The sequence below is a fragment of the Ochotona curzoniae genome, unplaced genomic scaffold (genome assembly GCF_017591425.1).
Source record: "Ochotona curzoniae isolate NIBS_2020 unplaced genomic scaffold, NIBS_Ocur_1.0 contig_3622, whole genome shotgun sequence".
NCBI classification, from domain to species: domain Eukaryota; kingdom Metazoa; phylum Chordata; class Mammalia; order Lagomorpha; family Ochotonidae; genus Ochotona; species Ochotona curzoniae.
In genome coordinates this window covers 15865032-15887879 of record NW_024465926.1, presented here as the reverse complement: position 1 = coordinate 15887879, position 22848 = coordinate 15865032, and the positions used below count along the sequence as shown (strand labels likewise).

Here is a 22848-nt window from a genome sequence, read left to right as displayed (position 1 = left end):
CCAAATGAAACTCTTGGCTCTTGCATTTGGTCTGGTCCAGTCCCAGTCATTGAAGCCATTTGGGCAGTGATAGTGAATTAGCAGATGAAAGATCTCTCTCTCTCTTTCTCTCTTTTTCTTTCGCTCTTCCTCTCTCTCTCTATAACTCTTTCAAATAAGTAAAGAGAAAAAAAGAATAAGTAGGGTTTAGGGGAACCTACTGAGGTGATGTTTATTTTGGTCTATCCATACTTTGTCGTAATATGCATCAAGTTCATGAATTTTTTAAGACCCCTTGTATATACTTTAACAGCTACTTAGTGTTTCTATGGAAATCAGGTTTAACTGGAAACACTAAATATTGTCTGGTAATCTTACTAAAAATTCATCTGTAAAAATAATGAAGTAAGTCAATGTTCAGGATCCAAGTTGTTTTTATTCAATTTTTCCAACAAATTATTAAATTTGATTTGTAGCTTCTTGCATGTTTCTCAAGTTACTTTTATTCTAAATCCAGAGTTTTTTTCTAACCAGTTTTATCCATGAACTCAGAATCCCCTTTCTCAGTCTTCACAGAAGTAACACAGTTGAGTACAAGAGATCCGTTTTGAAGGAAATGCAGTCTGGGAACATTTAACGTCAACGCAACTGAGGTCAGAGACATCAAAAGAAGGATCTTTGATTTCCTTGGAATAGAACAAGGTCTTCAGTATTGACAGGTGGCCTACAATGTAAAGGGCTCAGGATGAAAGCATCATCTAAGACACTAATTGATGAAGGAATTAGGGAAAAAAGTATCGTTCATCCTTCACACTGACAATGATTTTTAGAAAAATAATTAATATACAAGTCTAGCAATCTGGATGATTGATATTCACAGCATGTACCACACTGGATTCGTGGGAAGCTTTCAAGGAGTTTTCAGAATGTAGCACTTGCAGGTGTATCTTCATACATATCTCAAAGCTAAAGAAATGCATTCATCAATCCATGCTCAGAGCTGAGGGTAGGAACCTAGACTTGTGTAAAGATAGGCAACAACAAGGTGGCAGTTTCATGGTATGAGAAGACAGAATAACAGGTATGTTTATAGGCTGAGAAGAAGTCCAAAGAATGTCAACATGAAGACAGTACATAAATACAGCATGACAGGTGCTCTGATAGGGTCCTAAGGGAAAGGAGAGCCCAGAGATTAACTTCAAGCAGGATATGAGGAGGCAGATGGATACGCTGGCAATTCTGAATTAAGACCTGAAGTTTAGAATATGCCAAGTGATCCTGTTGAGGAACATAAATTCGGGTGTAGGGAACAGCATGTACAACCACCCAGGACAGATGTTTAAATCTTGTGTTCCTGAAACTAAACTAAACTAAACTGTGCTCAGGAAACAGAAAAGAGATAAGGCACAAAAACAAATGGCAGAAATGTAGGCAGATGGTACACTACACACACACACACACACAATAAGTAAAACTTATAGTGATGTTTTGGGCAGTGCAAGTAAAGAAAATGCTTGGATTCATATTTATACTGAAGCAGGAAAAGACGAAAATACAGTACATAAAAAGTCAGTTTTAAATGCAGAAACAATCAAATACTCATCTTTTTGATGTCCTTCAGTTAAAACATATAGACAGCTACATCAGAGATTCAGCTTTCTTCTGGTTGTGTTAAGCCCTCAGAAACTAGGAGTGGAATGCCTGGGATGCAGACATAGGATGAATGTGAGATAGTAATGGGAAAAACACCTCTTTCCCACCTTCAACAGTTGATGGAGGGGATTGGGAGGACCTATTGCGTTACTCTATTTCATATCCACAATGGCAGATCTTGAGCAAGAAGCATGAATGGTACTTAACTTTTATAGCCTTTTGTGTGGTAGAAATGAGCACTCATGACTTGATAAATAAGAAAGAATCAGAGAACTTAAGTTCCCCAACTTCTGAGATCAGATAAAATAGGTTAACCTAAATTTCACCCCAGCTATAAGGAATACACCCAAATACATCCACCATGCAATCTCTAAACCTCCAGCAAAAACATCTAGGGAAAAAAAAAGGAGTTCACATTATAACAGAGATGATTCCTATGCAAACAGGAAAATTAATTTCATTCTGATTTCCCCTGATCTGTACTGTATGTACCAAATCACAGCTCTCTTTTCAAAATTAAGGGCATTAGTTATCTTCCCATTCAATTGCAGAGCCATTCTGCTTGCATGCAGACACTGCCAGCTAAGATGAAGAATATGAAGGTTTTACAAAATCATTCATAAAGAGGTGAGACCTGACCCTGATTAGCGTTTCACTAAGAAGGCTGGGACTAAATACAGAAGAAGCACACAATCATACCAGCAATCACGCATCTTCTAGACAGCTATGCTTTGCTTCAGACCAATCACATTCCAGCGAATGAGAATTTGTTCCTCTCTCTTTTTTTCTCTTGCTGCTGTGAAATGAACTGCCTTAAATAACTGATGAGGTGACAGCAAGTCTGTTAAAGGGAATGTTTGCCCATTAAGTGATGCTTAATTAAACAGAGCACAGGCTAATCATTCTTCCATCTAATAAGTGATATAGTCTGGTTAGACTCACCTTGCGTGCAGAGCCTTGTCTGGGAGGCATGGAAAGACACCCATTCAGTAAAAATCAGCAAAAATCATGTAAATCAGCAAAAATCATGGATAGATGGAGAAATCACAAGACCACTCAGCAAAGCAGTGAATGAATGGAGCAGTGCACATGCAAAGTTAATTAAATCTTAATAAATATTCACATTTGTCTCCTGATTATCCTCTTTTGATTACTCAAATCGATGAAGCTCCATCCACTGTGCCCAAAAGATGAGCCATTTGGGAATAATGATGAAGGCTTTATCCCAGTAGTCGGAGGCAATGTGAAACTTCAGCTCCATGAAGAAGAGAATCCTAACAATTCTGTTTATCACCTTCTCTCTAGTGGGTTGCAAGGTAATGGTTGCAAAAACACCATTTGATGATCACTTATTGGGTGAAAATGTAGAAAAAGATACACCAGGATGCATTCATGGCTAAAGGTATGATCTTAAAGATGAACACAGATAGTATCTTGAAAAGATGTTTAAGTTCCAACTTCCAATATGTATGCATGTGGCTGTATATGCAAACAAGGTCTTTGCCTATGGTCACTTTGAGTTGCAGTCAAGAAAGCAGCCACTAAGTCATCATGACTGGCAGTTCCAAAAGCATAGAAAATTTAGGCATAAGTAGAAGACCCTCTGCAAACTAGGCAAAGTTGTGGCATCAAGGAGCTCAAAGAAAAGCATGGGGCAGATTCTTCCTCACAGCCTTCAAAAGGAACCAACCCTGAAGACATCCAACTTCAGACATTTAGCCTTCCAAATCACAAAATGATACATTTCTGTTGTGTAAGACTCCGTTACTATAGCAACTTCAAATACCGAGAAAAGCAAAATGCAGACAAAGCTAGTCTGGGAATCAACTTTGCAATGATGTCGGTAACTACCTCATCATCCTGCTCATTATTTGACCCAGCAAGCTGTAAGGATCTTTGGGGTTCAAAAGCCTTGAGTTCAAAGCCAACCCGTGTTCTTCCTCATCAATTGATCTCCTTTGAAACTACAGGTAATAACGTAGTGCATTTCCCCTTGGATTGCTATGAAGACTGAAAGAAGTTTTGTCAAGGGTTGAACACTGGGTGGTAGGCAGGGAGCACTCAATGAATATTAACTATAACTACCAGGACTAAAGCACATAGATGTAATGATATTGAAGTTAGCTTTATTCTTCTCTCATCTACTACTGAAGCATAGTGGACAAAATTCTATGTGGAGTGCTCAGATGGAACTAGAAGACAATGTAATCTTTGGAGTCATGGAGGTCCTTTCCCAGATTTGAGCCAAGACTAGGAATTCCAGTTATATGAACTGGCTTTAATAGTAAGACTGATCCAATCGCAAATTCCCTAATCTCCAAAAGAGTCATCAAGGAAGAACTGAGGGGTGGAACGTGGTATTGTGGCATACAGGTAAAGCTGCCTCTAAAATGCTTGCATCCCACAGGGGTCCCAATTCATATCCCAGCTGCTCCACACTCCTGGTCAGGATCCCTGACAATGGCTCTGACAAATGCAGAGGAGGATTGGCCAAGTGCTTGCATCCCTAATACCCACATGGGGAGCGATCCAGAGGAAACTCCTGGCTTTTAGATTCGACTTGGCTCAGCACTGGTCATTTTGGGTATCTGTGTATCAGTGGTTGGAAGATCTGTCTTTTTGTCTCTTTGTCTCTCTGTGTAACTCTTTCAAATAAATGAATAACTCAGGAAAGGAAAAGGAAGGGAAGGGAAGGGAAGGGAAGGGAAGGGAAGGGAAGAGAAGGGACGGGACGGGAAGGGAAAAAGGAGGCTTTGGAACCTGCAAAGAACTAACTATAACTATGTTGGAACTGACCGTATCCTACTGAAGGTCAAACCTGACCGATGAGGTGGTGGGAGGTAAGGCTGAGGAGCTAAGGTAGCAGTGACCTTCACAAGCCAAACCTCCTGGGAATGAAGCAATTGAAGAAGGTTACCCTAACTATGATTAGAATTCCAATGCATGCCTAAGGTAAAAGACTCAATACCTGCCGATCAGAGCAGCAATTAGTCTACAGTTAGGATCTTAGCGATCCCAAAGATCTGGACACCTACCTTAGTTACTCTTCATAGTAACTCAAAGAGATAGGCACTCCTACTTTTATTCTGCAATTGAAAAAGTGAGTGTCAGCTCTTTAGTTATTCAGCTAAAAATCGAAAAGCTCATCAGTCCTTGCCATTTCAATCCAGGGAAGCACAGGCTCTCACAGCTAACCACTGTGCTGTGCTGCCTGTTAATATCCACAGAATTGCCTCTGCCATCAAGTTGCTCTTAATGGACAATTACTAACAGTAAAGTCAGAGGAGCACTGCACTGTCAGCCCCATCTGCTGACAGTGTGCAGCTACATCCTTCATTGTGAAGGCACAAATGCTCTTTGAATATCAGCAGAATGTGACCTCAATTTTTCACATTGTTTATGAAATACCTGAAGCAGAGCACTTTCTAAAATTCACATTTTATAGCACTTTGTAATTTGCAAAGGGCCTTCATGAGCATTAGCTCATTTCATACATCAACAGTCAAAAGTAAGGGTTATTAATATCCTTGTTTTATTGATGGGTAATGAAGGAATAACTCATGGTTATTAATATTCAGAATTGCTAGTGAAGACGAAGGCCATTGTTGACAGTAACACTGAGGCTGAAAATAGTGCCCCCAAAGAGAGAAAATAGAGTTTCCAAATGTGAGTGGACAGCCCCTTAATCAGCCCCAATTCAGCTTGCATCTGCTCAATATTGTGAGTCCAGGAGGACACAGTTAATAGTAGTTGATAGCACTGGCTAACAGTTACTGGGTACTTTTTCCCTGTTGCAAACTATGCTGAACACTCATTATTTGCTTCTGTTTGTTTGCACATGACCCAGTGGGCTTGTGCAAATGTGATTCCTACCTTACAGATAGAGAAATTAAAGGTCACATCGTCACTGTGACTCTGAACTTTTGATCTCAATTTTTTTATAAGGTTTATTTTTATTTCAAACACAGAATTGCAGGAACAAAGGAAGAGAAAAATATAGGTCTTCCATCTGCTGGCTTACACCCTAAATGGCTTAAATGGCCAGAGCAGAGTTCACTCAAGGCCAGGAGTCAGGAGCCTCCTTTCGGTCTCCTACATGGGAAAAGGGCCCAAGGATCTAAGCCATCCTTTGTCTCTTTCCTGGGCCATAAGCAGGAAGCTGGATAGGAAGTGAAGCAGCCAGGATTCGAACTGGCATCGGTCTTTCAGGTGGAAGTCTAGTCAACCAAGCCATAGCACCCTTCCCTGGTCTTCTCATTTTAAAGGCATTGCTTTAAACAATTCAATTTTTAAGTGGGCTGCTCAAATTCTTTAGTATCTATATTAACTGTACTCTGTACTTCCCCAACCCCGCATCATCCTAGTGTCCCTTGACTGTGGGCTGATTCAGATGCATGGCTCCCTTCTCAGTATACCACAAGCACTGCATCCAACACTGCACCTGCTTACAGGAAGGTGCCTGCAATGTTCTTATTCCAAACAGACTGTGGATTCAATTAAAAAGACTGATCCTGTGAATGTGCCAGAGCCCCTGCATACAGATATACTGATGGAGACAGTGCTGAAGTCAGAAAAGAAGTACAGCCCCAAGTTGTTCAGGTCAGAAATCACTGTTCATTGCAACACATGTCAAAAGACACATTCCCTTGAGTTCCGTGTTCATCTTGCCCATGGATAAACTTGGGAGCATCATGTATTCTCTCAAGACTGACTCCTTGTTATTTCTGCAAGGATTCCAAAAAAGCAGACCCACAGACAAGTTACATGGATACCATCAGCCTGGGTGATGTCACAGGCAATTAACACCCAGCTCCAATGGGAGATTAACTTTGAAGGCATGAAGGATGACTTGAATGCTTAAGTCACAATCTACTCTACAGGCACTGATCACTTGCCTTTCTGCTTAAAATCACCTGAAAAACTTGCAGTCTGAATCAGAGACAAAGCACAGGTGAAAGATAGCAAGGTAAACAGAGATGTTTGATGCATGAATTCTAGGTGCAGAAAGAAGATGCTTAAAATAAACAAGTCATGACCTTGGGTTTCTGTCACTTAGATTGGAGACATTCCAGGGGGTGGGCAGTTGTGTGACAGCAGCCCGCTCTGCAGGCCATCACATAAGAGAAATTTTGAGGGCTCATATTACGGCAGGGCTCACTATTACACCTAAGAAACTACATTTTGGATTTAAAATGCTAGTTCAATTTTCTTGTACTTGGCCCACTTACCAGCTGTGTTGAAAAAGTTATATTATTCAATCCCTCCTGTTTTCTTATGGGAGAAACAGGCATAAAATGTCCCCTGCACAGGGAATAACAGAAGTTAAACAGTGAGAGAATCAACCATTGTTTGACACATGAGCAACTTTCTTTCCCTTCATACTTTTCCTACCCTTTTCAATTTCTGATCCACAAAAGTCATCTAACTGGAAGAATCAAACTTTTGCATGATGCTTGGAAACCTCAGATCAAATCCTCAACTGTCTGCTGGCCCTCTCAAAGCACAAAAAAAGCTAATGCCACCCTCCAACATATGTCATTGCACAGCCTAGCCTGTGGAGAGACACTCCTGAAATTAGGAACCCTATTAGTGAATCCCATGGGGAGTCACAGGCTGGCTGTTGTTTCTGTCACTGTAATTTTACAATATGTAGTCAGTGAAAACACCTTAACACAAATTCACACATCCTATGATTCATCCTGGATCAGGAAGTAAAAGAGTCAATCTCCACAACCCCCCAAAACCACACTAGAAGGACCTCAACTTGCAAGCAAGAAAGCTGGAGCTCAGGAAGGAGGCCTCACCGAAGCAAGTCAATGTTGCTGGAGGGAGCTTCATTCAGTAAGACTCTCCCTGCAGAAAGGCTTCTTACCACGGCTCATATGAATGGAAGATTCCAGCCACTTGATACACAGGGACACTGCCCCTGCCCACTTGTAGAACTGTGGCAGCCTCTGGATGAGTCCTAGAGGTATGTAAGCAAATTAGTAATACTAAAAGGGGAGAGGTCAGGAGAAACATTTATAGAGGGGACAGAAGCTTGACCTGGCACTTTAAAAGCTGCTTGGGACACCCGGATTTGGGATTCAGCTTCACTCCCAACTCCAGCATCATAATAAAGTAGATCCTAGAAGCAACAGATACAGGTTCAAGTGATTGAGTCCCTTGCATCCACGCTGGGAACATCGACTGTGTTCTGGTCTAGCTGTGGTTGGCACAGCCCAGTTGCTGGTACATTTAAGCAGTTAGGTCATGGATGAGAGAGTTCTGTCAGCTTCTCTGTATGCCTCAGAACAGGGCTCTCTTTGTCTCATTGTCTTCCAAATAAAATAAAATAAAATGTCAATTCTAATGTATTGAGTTGTTGTGTGCTGGGGACTGTGCTAGAAAGTTCATAGGCAGTATACCATTTGATTCTTGCAATACTCCTATGAGGTAGATACTGTTCATAGTCATGCCCCCCAACCCAGGAGGCATGCATTGTGGCATTGTGGTGAAGCCACAGTCTCTGATGCTGGCATCGCATGTGGGCATCAGTTCATGTCCAGATGCTCCATTTCCTATTCAGCTCCTTGCTAAGATGCCTAGGGAAGCAGTGGAAGATGGCCCAAGTGTGTGGATCCCTGATATCCATGTGGGAGACCCAGATGAAACTCCTAATTCCTCCCTCTCTCTCTCTCTTTTGCCCTTCTTCATGAATCTGCCTTTCAAATTGTTTAATTTTTTTTTCAAAAAAAATAACAAATAAGGCCTGTACCCCCCAAAAAATTCCCAAAATCTTTGAACATACCACTTTGTTGTCAATAAGAACTTCACAAATGTGGTCCAATTAAGGATTTTGATATGGGGACATTATCCTAGATTATCCATGTGAACTCTAAGAGGAAGGCAGGACGATCTGTGACAGAGATGTGCAGAGAAGCAGCTGTTGAAAGGACCCGAATGGAAACAGAGAAAGAGGCCACAGGCCAAGGAACACACGAAGCTGCTGGGGCTGAAAAGGACAAGACAATGAGTTCTCCCTGAGAGTCACAAGAACACAAGCCTTAGGGCAACCCGATGGGAGCATTGGGGACCCCCTGGAATTTCTGATACCTGACATGCTAAGTTAATCGAGTTCTGTGTTTGAAAGCTCTAAGCCTGTGTTAGTTTATCACAACAGCAACAATAGTAATAATAATAATAATAATAATAATAATAATAATAATAAAGAACACTCCCACTCCACAGAGGAGAAAACTGAGGGCTGATGAAACTCCAAAGTCATCTAGCCAGATAACAATCAAGCTGAAAGCAAGCCTAGGACCCATCCCCAGCTCTGCTCCCGGGTGCTGGGCTGCACTGCTGTGGAGACAGAACAGGACAAACATAACCCCACAAAGAGTGAGTCCTTCCTTGGTCTGTGAGGGACTTAGGACCATCACAGCTTCCTCTTGTCTTTGAATACAATTAGTAAGAGTCGGCAAGAGCAAGTTCCTCTTCCATTCAATGACAGACACAGATGCAAAATCCCAACGCAGGCAGCCTGGCTCTTTGTAGCACACACAACAGTCCCCACGTATTCTGCTGCTTCTGTATTCTGCAGGGCATTTTATAACAACTATCCTTCTGCCGAGAGGCGCATCGGCCCATGGTGAGCCCACGGGGAGGTTGTGCCCTGACTGCCTCACAAGCAACACATGCTAGAAGCAGTCCAGCTACGACCTTGGACTTCATCAGTGACTGAAAGCTTTGTCAACACAGCCTCGCATTTGGAAACACCTGGATCCAGGGCCTTGTATAGACTTGCACCTTGCAATCACAGTTCCCCTGATTGTAGCTTTAGGGGTCATCCTATACGACAGGCATTGGCCTGGACACAGAAAAGTGACTGCCTCTGTTGTCACGAAATTCTCAGGTATGGATTATTGGTTAATTATGATAATCTCCCTGCTGTTGACCACGTTTGACAAAGGACCACAGAAACATGGAGTGGTCATTTGCCCAGTGAGTGGTCGATAAAAGACTAGAATCCAGGAACTACCATTCTAAAGTCAGGTGGCACATTTGACTCTTTCAATAAAGAAGACACCAAACACTCTGAAATGAGCTGGGATGCATCAAAAGAAGTATTAATTCTTTAAATGAAAAGAAATTGCTCTTTTCACTCCATTAAAGCTAACAAAGCTGTGAAGAAATGGGGACAGAGAACATCTGCCGTTCAAGACTTCTGTTTCAAAAGCCCCCATTCCTTCTGACTCAGAGAAGATCTAATTTTCTTTACGCTTCCTGAATGCAGCCCAGCAGTGTAGACTGCCGGGACTGGGCTCTGGCAGGGGACTGCAAACAGAGCTTTTGTTTTGATCTCACTGCTTCAGTTAATGCATCCTGACTCCTCCACAGGCAGCTTCACTGTCTGCTGGGGTAGAAAATGTCCCTGTGAAAATAAATTACATGCAACAGTATTTACAAATCCCAAGTCAGATTCCCATTCTGTCCAGCAGGAAAGGAATTTGACCCATTATTTACACTGGTAAGCTGAGAATGACATCAAAAGCAATGTCATGAACCATGGGGGAGATAATGATTCAAGCAACTTGAATCTAGACTCAGCCTTCACAATGGAAATGTGTGCTTACACCTTCTACAAAGGAGAAAAGCAACAGCACTTCCTTCCTTCTTTAACGAACAGGACATCTCATTCTAAGCCCTGTTTCCCAATGCCCGTGAATCTCACAGCTCTCTGGTTTCACTTAGCAACTCCTCCTGTGTTGGAGAAACAGGATGTGTGTCAAAGTCTGGGCAGAGGCAGGGTCCCACATGGCGGTGGGAGCATGGAAGCAAACCCTTAACCATCTGGGAAAGAGAAGGCAGTGATCTCTGAGCAGTTTGAAAAGGCAGACCTGGGCTTATTTCTCTTCTCCTGAGACACACCCCATTCCTGCAGCAGGTTTACACCCGCTCACACACCAGTACTGACCCCACTTCACAAGGATGCTGTTACGACAACAGAGGAGAAAGATGAGGGCACCTTCCAAACTCTAAAGCACTCAGAAGAACAAAGCTGTCTTCATCACGGCCACCGTTCATGCTTTCACAAGAGTGGGAATGTCTGCCTTTCCCGGGTCACCACACGGTGGGGTGGAAAGCATCTGGACACCAGAGTTAGCAGATCTACAGGTAAAACAGCAGCTCCATTGTTTCTAGCTCCACTGATTCCTGGACAAGGAACATGGTTTCTTCATCTGCGGAATGAGTAAATGCAGGAAGGAAGCTTTCAGCACTGTTCTGCTGTCACCTTGCTCTCTTTGAGTCTAATTCTCTGCACTGAAGAATTGAATTCTCTATAATCTGGCTGTGTAGAATTCAAAAATTAAAATAATGACAGGGCCCGGCAGCGTGGCCTAGCACCTAAAGTCCTCGCTTTGAATGCGCAGAGATCTCATATGGGCTCCAGTTCTAATCCCGGCAGCTCCACTTCCCATCCAAGCTCCCTGCTTGTGGCCTGGGAAAGCAGTTGAGGACGGCCCAAAGTTTTGGGACCCCGCATCCACGTGGGAGACCTGGAAGAGGTTCCTGGTTCCCGGCTTCGGATCGATGAAGCACCAGCCACTGCGGTCACTTGGGGATTGAATCACTGGACGGATCTTTCTTTCTGCCTCTCCTCCTCTCTGTATGTCTGACTTTGTAATAAAAATAAATAAATCTTTAGAAAAATAATGACAATTTCATTCTGCTATAATTCGTGTAAAAAGTCTCCTCTTTCAAGCTAGAACAGTATTTCTCAATATGTTTGCAAAGGACTGCATCAATGGGTCACTAATATTTAACTTGAGGACACGTCGATTAACTCCCTAAAGCAACGTGATAGCTATTACAAGAGCTGTTGTATAACATATTTTACTAATCGATAGCCTGCTATCCTTCAAGGTCTGATAAATATGTTCTATGTCCACAGTGACTTACTCTAACAAGCACCACTGTAGCACTTGCCTACCTGTCTGCAGCTTCAGAGTTGACTGCTGAAATCTTCCCACCCTTTCCAAATACATGGCATTTTCTTGGAGTGTAATAACCATGTTTCCTGTGGTTTTGCTTTTTCCCTCAACACCTGAGGCAAGATCTGAACACACAGTAGTTATCTGGGAAATGCATCTATATTAGCTGACTGGAAAAATCATCACATTTTCCAAAGACCAGCACGTTTGTCATCTGTCTGCTTCCTGAATTCCACAAGCTGTCATTTTCCATGATGTTTCACCCTAAAGCACATACTGTTAATTTTTCATCTTAATGAACTGTCCAGTTAAGTTTAGCAATGGGACTAGGGATGGAAGCACAGTAAAAATCACTTATGCCTCGCTATTGTCAGAAGCCTTCTCCCTACAATACCAGCACATAATTGAAGTAAAATATCTAAATGGCTACAAACGCCATTTGTCTAGAATAAAGTGAAGTAAGAGCTATTTCAAAAATTCATACTAACAGGTTTTATAAACATAGACTATTGGAATGTTTTTCCAACTAATACCTACTCAAGCATTTAAGTGCATGTCTATTATTATCTGTTTCCTTCAGTGGAATATTTTGGGTACCAAGATACATGTCAGCCAGAACTTTGCAGAGTTTTACAGATACATGGTCTCTCTTGCTGGAAGATGGGTAGGGCCAACTGGAGCAGGCTCAAAAGGCCCATGTGAATGCATGGCTGCACATCCATGGAAACCAACAGGCAGTTGCTGCCTTTCCAAAGTTGAGTGCTCTGGGAACTGATGTCACTCAAAGCTGAGTAACAGTCCAGCAGGAACTCAGAAATGGAGATTTCTGGAGATTCTGCTCATCTTAGCATCCAGATGCTCTATCCTAAACTATTTTCTAAGGAAAGCACCTCAACTGCAATATGCCTATTGACTTCTAAGGGAAAACATCCGATACTTATGCCTTGACTTAGTTATTCATTCATTTAAAAAATATTTTTGTTGCTTCTACTAGTGTGAACAGCAATGCTTGCTATTCAAGACACAGGAGAGAGCAACACAAACCAAGTCTCTGAACCTCAAGGGACTGAGAATCACTTGGAAGAAACACACACAGTGTTAAATCAACCATGTGGGGTCAGTCTTTGGTTGCAGTGCGTTAAGCCACTGCTGGTCACGTGGGCATACCATATAGGGGCACTGGTTCAAGTTCTGACTTCTCTGCTTCTAATCCAGCATCCTCTTAATGCTCTTGAGAAGGCAGCAGAAGATGGCTAAAGTATTTGGGTCCTTGCTACCCTTGTGGAAGTTCAGGATGAAGTTCCTGATACATAGCTTCAGTTCTGACTGTTGTGGCCATGTGGAGAATGATTCAGCACAAGGACCATCTCTCTCTGTGTCTCTCCTCTTCTGTTTTCTATCATGCTGTCCTTCAAATAAACACTTTTTAAAAAGTCAACTATGAAGTGAAATAGATATTTGGAATGTGTGGTAATTTCCATGAACCATTAGACATAATGATGTCATGCAGCAAGACTGTAGGATGGGTGGCATGTATGGCTTTGGAAGTTTTAAGATTAGGAAGACCTTGGAAGTAGAGACATTGATGAGGGGATGAAAAGGAATGAGGAATGTGAGGATACAATCAGGACTGAGTTAACAGTAGATGCAATATTCCAGAATCTGTGTGGACTTGAATGTGTTCAGGAGGCAGTCACAGGACAACACATCCTAGTGGACCTGAAAGAGAAGAGGTCGAAGTGACTGCAGCCAGGAGAGAACCAACAGCATTGGTTAGAGTCTGCTACGCCATTTGTAAATGTCAAATAACAACTATGGGCAACAGTAAGGAACTCCCCGTTTCATGCACACGCAACCCCTTTACATCACTGTACTGAAAGTTAAATTTGGGCCTATATCCTTTCCATGTTATCTTTCTCAATTCAGCTTCCAATCCTGGCAGGAATTCCCACTGGCTTTACATGTATCTGAGTCTAACCTCTCAAAACACATTCTGGACAGCCATCCTGGCCCCTGACCTCCCTGTTCCAGCTTAAATCCCTTATAAGCCACTCCATATTCTGAGTATTCAGTAAGGGGTAAAAACAAGGGACTGAGGTGTCCTAGGACAGGAAAGCGGAAAACCACTCAAAGCCACAGCTACTGACCTCTTCGGAATAGTATTTCTTGTGCAACATTATTATCAGAACTCAGACAATGAGGGATTTCTCTCATCTCAGTCCATTTCAATTTTGGGAGACACAGAATTTGGATAAATACATGATATATTAATATGCCTTCAGAGAAATAACTGATAAGTCCATGTAACCAAACATCCTTTTCTATCCTGCTTACAGCAGTATCTTGGTACCTAGCACAGTGCTAAACATCCAGTGAATAGGCATTCATTGAAGATAATGAAGAAACAAGGGGATCTGGTCTACTCATGCAGAGACACAAGAAGGCTTGTTGCAGTAAACTCAATAGAATTTGTGGCAGGTTGCATGCCATAGGGGACCTACTTTGAGCCAGAGTTCCATGTGGGGCTGATTGTTGGAGGATGCAGGACTCCTGGGAACATCATCCAGGAAACGATAGCAGAATCAGATACAAAGAGAAGGCGAAACAACAACCACCCTGTAAGGTAGTCTGGGGACAGGCTGATCATTAAAACTGATTCTGAATACAGCTGAGATAGCCAAGCCATCATGAATCAATTCTCTCGTGTGGGACAGACATATCATGTCTGGAAGCCACACATGAAGCAAACTTCGATGGGGCAGAGCTGAATGCTGACTGCCAAGTGCACTCCTAGTGCCTGAGCTCAGTAGTCCTTCCCTGAAATGGGACCTGAGTGGTATACTACAGTGCTCCATTCAGTAGCAACTCTACCTTAATTGGGCTCTACTGTGACTTGTACGTCTGAATACTTACAAGAAAGTTGGAGAAAAATAAAGCAATACCTATCTTAATTTGAGTTGAGCACTCTTAGCTTTGACAGAAAGAAGACTGACATTGACCTCTTAGGGGAGGGAGAACTCAAATCCTCACCCTGCCTAACATTACGTGGACAATTCTTATTTTTCAAACTCCATAACCTCACTAAGCCTGATCTTACTCTTCTATGGAATAGGATTAGGACATTCAAAAAAGAATCCAAAACTGATAAGGCATAGAAAGATACATGCAAATTCTACAGGGCCTTGCAGAGTGAGGCTGGTATGCCTGTCTAAAATGGATACAGAGTAGTAGCCTAAGACTTAGAGACAGTGTGTGTCATAGCTCTAAGCAGCACACGGCCCACACAATAGAGCCCAAGTCCCAGTTCGATGAGATAGTGCTATTGAGAACATTTATGTGCCTTCCATACTGCACTAGAAGACATGGCTCTAAACTGTTTCTTCAACAGCTTAACTTGCATAACAAAAAACAAATACTTTTATTATGTGTTAGCAGAGGAACAACAGTGCCAACTCCTTGGTTAAGCTCAGGAGAAACAGTGCCTGATGGTTTCATTTAACACAAGCAGTGCAAATCAAAACTGAGAATAGATCATATACCTCTTCCAACCAAAATAACTGTTCACTATCATTTGTTTCCCGCTTTTCTACAGAGAAATGGATTCACGGGAATAAAGTTTCCAGTGTCTATGGGAGTTACAGTGAGACAGTGAGGAATCCCAGCTTCTTCCAACAGGGCAGAGCCGTGATAAAGAGTCTCCTAGGGTCTGGGAAACCAACCAGGAGGAAAAACTTCTGCTCTGCCACCCGGAAAAACAGGGATAAAGAAAATAGGTGAGAGAGAATTCAAACGTGAAGCCTTATAGCGTGTTCAGGCATTACTAACCACACTATAAGACTACAGATGCCTTGTTTAATGGGAGAAGGGAGATAGGGCTCTGGAAATGAAAGGGAGTTGGGGCTGGGTTATGTCAGCTTTACAAGTTAGGAAAAGGACTTTGCTATTTATTCTCTAAGGGACTGCAAACTCCTGAAGCTGGGGCTTTAGGTTAAAGCAACTTGATACAATTTCGATTTAGAAAGATGATGCTGCAGCTCAGTGGTGAAGGACTGCGGAAGCCAGCAATGAGATGGACGGTGATGGCACTGAGCCTCAGCCACCCTGGCTGGTCCTGGGTGAGCACAAGCTGTGACTCTCCAAGAGGGGGAGGGGTTCTGCAAAGAAGACAGGTGTGTGTGATCCAGCTCACAACCCTGAAATTCTGAAACTACGAGAGCCAACAACTAAAAAAAAAGTGTGACTGCCTTTTGGCCAAATGATAAAAATAAATGTCTGGCAAGCAATGAATAACAATTTTCCCCAGGTCCATTTTTCAAGTGGAAACTCAAAAAAGTTTGAGAGGAAAAATATTTTTTTAAAAAGTGTCTGTTAATGACAGAAATACAGCACATGAGGAAATCTGCAACAAGTCATTTATAGAGATATTGTCTCACTATCTCCCTCAAATATATAACAGGACTTTTTAAAAATTCCTTTCTTAAGTAAACCAACAAATAATAAAAAATCAAAAAGGGGGGTGCGTATTTTGATGCATTACTTGGTTGATCACAATCCCCTGCTCCACGTCAGAGAGCCTGGGTGCTATGTCTACCTCTGCCTCCCTGCAATGCCACCTCTGAAATGCAATGATGGTGACGGCTCCACTGATTGACTTTAGCTACCCCAGTAGGAGACCTGGAGTGAATTCCCAGCTCTTGGCCTTGGCCCTGAAATAGTTCCAGCTAGGGAGTGAACTGCAGAATGAGAGCTCCTCTCTGTCTTTGTGGGTGTGTCTTTCAAATAAATATTTTTTTAAACTATAACGGCTGTTGCCATGGTAGCCCAACCGCATTTGGGATAGCGTTTAGATTCAAATATTCAGACCCTTTAGAAAGATGAACTCACTGTCCCCTGCACAATTTTTCTAAGGCTTCCAAACGGAAGCATCAGCCAGGTGTCAGGCAGTAAACTTTGAGATCTTCAGCAGGCACAATAAATTGGTGGTGGATTTTAGCAGGCTTGTTACATTTCCTTTCCTTTGCTCTCTCCCGTTGCCTGGAGCTCTGAGTCCCCCACAGGCACAGGGTAATTTGGGTTAGTAGCCTCCAGAGGGAACAGTGATACTGTAGCTTAGGAATCACAGGAGACCCAGGAAGGCAGGCAGACAGGGCAATAGCCTGATTTTCTCCTGAAATACTCCAGGGACAGCTCAACCTTCCTGATGGACCCAACTCAAGCAAACAGATAAACTCAGAAAGAGGTCAGAGATTACCGAGGTACACCTATTTGTTCCATGTGAATAGGAACCACAATGGTCTATTCTCAGGTGCACGTGTGAATTCAGAACAGACTCCGCAGCCAATAAACATGTGTTTAATGTTTACAAATGGACTAATTAATAGCCAGGAAGTCAAGTCTTAGAGATTCTATCCTGTCATTCTCATGTTAATTTTTTCTCTTCAATTGAGACAGTGGTTGCCTATTTGTCTGTGGAACCACAGATCCTGAGAACAGAGTTTGCAAAAAGCATGCCTCTACCTTGGCACAGAATACAGAAGAGTGCCATGAATTCTTTCAGGAATTACTTGATGAGTCAACGAGTGTAAACCTGAAAATAATCCTCCTAGATGCAAAGCACATGGCTGTAATACCGGATCACAGTATCTTATTGAGTTACTACCTGTCGCAGTATTCAAAGTCCTTACCAGTTTGAGTCCAAACTATTCCTCACCATGTAATGCACAAAGGATGTGCGCAGACAATGTGAGCAGTGCACAGGATCTTTGATCTTGAAGGGGAGAAAGTCCTTCCTGATCTGTTCCTAGAAGCCTACCCACAGATCATACCCTCGCTGAAGTCTCCCTTTGACTCTGCCTAGCAGACATAGCACCTCCATGCCCCTACAGATCTGGACACCTCTCTGGAAGTACTTCTGTGCCATGGGTGCTGCTTTACCAGCCTAGGTCCTTTACATTAAGGAGAGATTCTTGAATGCTTAACCTTGCTTTCATTGCTGTAATGACTCATGTGCATTTGGTTTCTCATTATTCACCTGATCCATAGTCCCAGGCCTCAATTAGGATACCTCCAAGAGATGGTAGATGAACCAATATATCTAAATCTCTGTTTTCCTCTCTCATTATGTGTCTGTTTGGCTTCCTACTGCTGAGTGGACATAACCAATGAGGCCTCCCTTTTACAGTTCAAGTCGGAATTTCAGACCTAGCCAACACAAGATAACTTGAGTAACAGTTATCCTCCAGTTTAGTTAAGTCTGGAGCAAGGTACAAAACAACTGGAAGATACATAGTGCTCAAAGGAAGGCACTGAGGGTTGTGTTTTGGCTTGGGGACCCTGTGTTATCCACTGCTGACAAATTCTTAATATCTATGAATCCTAGCATTCTTATCTAGAGAGAAACCATGAAAATTGCACTTCGGACTTAAAATTTCAGTGATCCCAATAAGATAGTGGCCTGGCAGGCGGACATGCCCCATGAATATCAGCTTCAGCAATATTTTTAGGAATGGTCTCTGTCATCTGCTCCCCATTAGCTGCATTAAGCAACCTCTGCGTGGGTCCTGATTTCAGACAGGGGTAACATGTTCACATTGTCCTGTAGGTGGAGCTTCAGCTAGTCTTAAGTTGACTGAGGTAGCGACAATCACAACGTAAAAGCTTATTTTGTTGTTTTATTTATTTGAAAGAGTGAGGGTTAGATGGAGATCTCCTGCCCACTGGTTAGCTCTCCAAACGTTTACAACAGCCTGGGCTGGGCCAAAATGAAAACGAGAGCTAGGAATCCAACCCAGGTCTTCCATGTCAGTGGCAGGAATCCAAGTGTTTAAACCATCTTCCGATGCCTTCCAGGGTGTGCTCTAGCAGGAATGTGGAACTGGAAGTAGATCTAACACTCAAATTCACAAACTGCAGTGAAAGATGCAGGCATTCTGAAGCCCATCCTATCCTCTGTGCCAGACATCCACTCCAAATGACAGTCATGGTTAATGCACGGAAGAGCTGCAATGGGTGATCAAAAAGTGATCTTGAGTGTTTATGATTCCAATGACACCTCCTTTTCCATAGTGGCCTACAGCCCAAAACAGGAAATGTGCAATTAGAGAGAGACTCAACAGTCACAGGGGGTTAGAAAACTGGCTGCCAACATTTTGAGCAGTCAGGAACAATGCAGAGCCAGGTGGAAATGCCAGGTGAGCTGCTTTCCAAAAAGCTTTCTAGATTGACTTCTATGCAAATGAAAGATAGTTGGGTAACCTACGACCAGAAGCCTTTGCTGATTATACTCAGCAGGGTCTCAATGTGTATACACTTTTCTTGATCAAAGGACATGTTCCCTTCACTTTTTCAAGACATTTACTTCTGGGTACCAGTGTCCTATGAAAAATCCAACAAGGTGGCATAGGAAACGTTATCCTGCTATTTTCTCCAGGAATCTCTTCCTTGCTATAAGAAATATGTTGATGTAAGATAGATGTACGATGAATAGAAGCACAAGTTCTACTCTGGAAGTTACAGTGACAGCTAATACAGTGAATTCACCCAAATTCCCACCATCAGATTATTTGTTCAAAGTCTTCTCTCCCCCTCTCTTTCTTGTTCTCTATCTCCATCTATCTCTATTATCTATTACCTATTTTCTATTATCTCTGTTTCCCCCACATCTCTCTCTTTTTATCTCCCCAATTTCAACTCTGATTTTGATTGTCATATACACAGAGATACCTGACTATAAGTCCTTTAAGAAAGAAAAAGTGTCCTTTGGTTTCTGACTGTATTCTTGGTATGTCCCAGGTCACTGTTCAAGGATCAATGACATCCTAGACTGATTTAAATCAAAACATCATGTTTTTGGCTACTTTTATTCTTCCCAAATCTGACAATGTAATCACCAAGAAGCGTTTTCTTCCCTCATGCTGCAAAATTTCTCTCCATAAAACAAAGAGCTAATCCAGAAACATCTGGGGATGGCTCCATTTGCAACACTTCTAATGGTGTTACAAGCATTGCAATAATCTACCTTCCTATTTTGGAATAAAATGTATGCAAAGCTCTTCTAAATAGGCTTTGTTAAAAGAAAAAGAAACCTAACAGATTCCCTAGAAGTGAAATTAAATTCAAGCACTTTCTATTTAACTTTTGACTTGGTCTCATTGATACCATATTCTAATTGTCCCTATTATCTGAAAAAATAGAAAATGCCACTTGCACATCCTACTGAAGAATTCAAAGGGCTAATGAAATGAAAAGGCCATTTGGCTTGGCAGAAATGAGATGATCATCATTCACAGACATATCCACAGGAGGGATGTGTTTCATCTGCTAAACCAGGCTTCATTCAGCACAAATGAGTGAGAAATGCGTGAATGTAAGAGGAGTCAAACACACAATTTTCCAAACATATTGGTACATTTGCAGAAAGCATAGCTATTCTACCTCTCCGAGTGCTTTCATTTGTTTACCCTCATAATAAATAGTGATCGGGGCATAGGAGAAAGAGTTGAGAGATCTGCAAGCTGAAATGTTCTCCCCAAACAGAAGCACATTCAAATACAAGTGCAAGTCATAAGCAATTTATGGATTTCAGTCGTAGGGGATGCCGTGCCTATGTACTTAACACTAGTTTATGTGAGCAGCTGAAAAAAAGCCGCTGGGCCTGATGTGAAGGAAATCGTTTTTGTTCATAATGGAAGAGATTCATTCACACAAATGGAGAAAGAGGATAAACATAGGTTCTGGCTGAAGTAAGACTTTCTATGGTTACAATTTCAAGGATAAAAATTAAATTGCATGGCCTTGGGCAAGTTGCTTATTTTCTATAAGTCTGAGCTTTCTCATTTGTAAAATTTCGGACATTCATAGTTATCTACCACATCAGGTCTTTTACGTGGGTCAAAGAAGATTATATCCATAAGCTTGTTCCTCTAAGCAGGCAGCATCTGCTAGCTGTCATTATTATCACTGTGGTTACCTGCCATACTCCTTCCTCAGCTCCTATTTAAAACACACTAACAGTCACTATTCTTTTGTTTAATAAACAATTACTGAGTGAGATATAGTGCTTACAAGTTTTGCCCTCAATAATCTTGAAGTCCACCTAGGAGACAGACGAGTAAGCAGACGATTACGACACCGCGTGAGAATCAAAGTACATGCTATCATCACTCGAGGATGAGGCATTATGAGGATCTGGGTTAATGAGGTTGCATCTGATAAGTAAATATCAGAGTGTTTACCTATGAAGAGGGCTGGATGTGGAGATGGAGAATCTGAGAAACAATTTTAGACATCAAAACAGGAGCCCCATCATCAAAGGGCTTCAGAGGCAAGTAAAGGGGTTCAAATCTGACCTGAAAGTGAATTAGGAGAAAATGTTGTATAAACAGACTTCACAGACTTCAGGAACTGGTTCAGTAAGAATATGGAAGATAAATTGCAATTTAAGAAGCAGGAAGAGCAAGGCCCATTAGGTGGTAATTTCAGTAATACTGAAAGAACAAATTTGGTTTTGTGTTTTGGGGTGACGGCAAGGATACAGAATATTACAAAAGTTAGCAAACAGCAGAACCAATAGGAATCTGTCGCTGTTGGAAGTGAGGGATTGAAGAACATAAAGAATCTTTCCCACATTTCTCATCTGTGTGAGCTTTGCCAACGTTCCTGAAATGTCTGGCACAGAACTAAGTGAGGGTTTACAGGAAAAAAAGATCACGCCAGGGATTTTACTTATGCATTTAAGGCCCCTGCTGGGCACACACACACACATAGAGGCGAGCTACAGACACCTATATAAGTAGGTCTAGACTCTCAATATGTAGAAATCCATGCTGGTAGAAATGTTTCTATCCAGTATCTGGATATGCCATGAAAACAGTTCCAGGTATGACTAAGCAGATGGAAGCAATTGAAAGGATTATAGATTTCTAAAGGCTGGGAGATATTACAGCTGCTAGGTCCACTCAAGCACCCCTGTGACCCAGAAATGAGCTCATTTACCGAAGAGTACATGAAGTGTGCAGGGCAGGACTGGGCCTGGAAACTGAAATCAAGCCTCTGGCTCACAGCCTATGGCCTGCCTTGTGAGTTCTAAAAGGCTCAGCCTCCTGGAACTTTCTTCTACTGATGCAATATAAGGTGGTTTGTTTCTATTTTAAGAATTCTTGCCAAAAGAAAGGAAAATTTTAAAAAGGCAACTTGGCAATTATCTCAGCCAGTCTGTCTACCAAGCCCTTGAAAATAATTGCAATACTTTTCGTTGCAGCTTTGTTCTCTGGATCCTCTATAGTTAAAGAGATTATCATTCCTGTTCCACCACATAATAGATGTTAAATAAAGAGAACTCAATAACAGAAACATTGAAAAGTCATGTTCAATCACAGCCCCAGAAAAAAGGCTGGTCTCTGCCTCCCAGGTCTAACTCAGGCCAGGGTGCAGGGATGGGCCTGCAAGGCGTTTCTCCGCTCCCACATATACAGTGACATGCACATCGGTCCTCCTTACCTTCCTCACCCATTGGACACTTGCTGCCAATTCCTATAACATACTCCACCCATCTGATTGGCCACTCAGAAAATAGCAGGAATGAATGTCACAGGGCCGCTGGACCAAAAACACCGTGACTTCTGCAAAAGAAAAAGAAAACATGATTAGTAACCTAGAGGTGACATGACCTGATTATACTGCTCCAAAATGGGGATACAAAATTGCATAATTCAGACTTTCATATAAAGGGTAAAGATGTATTGTATTGGGTAAAGATGGTCAAAAACAAGTTATTACAAGTGAAAAACAACAAGGAAAATGCCTGCCATGGATTTAGACCTGCCTAGATGCAGCAATTAACCACAAATGCTTAGAATCCTGATAAAAAATATAAAAGCAGCCACACACTCAATGTGTGCAACATGCTGTGTAGTTCATATGCATGTTGCTGTTGCACTAGTGACAAATCTAAGGGGCTAACTATAAAGCCTCCAAGCCAATTTCTGGCAAAATTCTGAGTCGAAAGCAACCTGGCTAACTTGCAGGACTCTTGTCAAATAACAGACTTCAAAACCGAGGGTGACATTGGTAACGGTGGCAGCAGAAGTCACCTCTACCTCAGGAGACAGTGGCACTGGGTGAACAGAGCTGTGACTTTCATCAAAACCAACTTCCACCCGCTCTGTCACATCACACTCCGCATTTCTGCGTGGGAGCTGTGTTCTGCCTGGATTTTGGTCTGATTCATCTTCCTATCTAC

At 42.1% G+C, this 22848-nt stretch overlaps 1 protein-coding gene across 1 annotated transcript in view; it reads right to left on the bottom strand.

Moving 5' to 3' along the window:
* Positions 1-22231, bottom strand: part of CDH11 (cadherin 11) — an 86034-nt gene extending 63803 nt beyond the window's left edge. Inside the window, exon 1 of the mRNA XM_040982086.1 lies at positions 22107-22231. The gene's annotated coding sequence lies outside the window, so the exon portion shown is untranslated. The remainder of the gene's footprint in view (positions 1-22106) is intronic.
* Between the last annotated feature and the right edge of the window lie 617 nt (positions 22232-22848).